Source organism: Penaeus monodon, chromosome 34 (genome assembly GCF_015228065.2).
Source record: "Penaeus monodon isolate SGIC_2016 chromosome 34, NSTDA_Pmon_1, whole genome shotgun sequence".
Lineage (NCBI taxonomy): Eukaryota > Metazoa > Arthropoda > Malacostraca > Decapoda > Penaeidae > Penaeus > Penaeus monodon.
Window position 1 is genome coordinate 2409046 of NC_051419.1, and position 386 is coordinate 2409431.

At 47.9% G+C, this 386-nt stretch overlaps 1 protein-coding gene across 1 annotated transcript in view; it reads left to right on the plus strand.

Annotated features, from left to right (window-relative positions):
- LOC119594505 (cell division control protein 42 homolog) overlaps nucleotides 1-386 on the plus strand; it is a 178192-nt gene that overhangs the window by 99199 nt on the left and 78607 nt on the right. The window lies entirely within an intron of this gene.

Here is a 386-nt window from a genome sequence, read left to right on the forward strand (position 1 = left end):
CGTTCGTGGCTCCCTCTCAAACGGCGTGTGGCTAATCCGTGACGTCAGCCAATCACCCAATCGCCGGCTGTTATGATAGCCTCGTCGACCGGATCGCCGCGATTTGTCTTCATTGTCGTCCAAGGGATTAGCGTTATCAGGGCATATCGCGTGTCGAGGCGGCGAGGGAGGAATGCAACGTTATCTCTTATCAGTGCTTGCTTGGACAGTCGGTTTTTTTCAGGGGGGGGGGGGGTGAGATGACATGGCTTTTCTTATTGGTGTTTTGATAACGAAGAAAGGGTGTGGTTGAGTGATTAATTGAGGTATTTTTATAGCGAATTTCGTGTTATTTTTAACGACACGTCGCTTGACGGTTGTGAAGATATTTTTTTAAAAGGTAATCC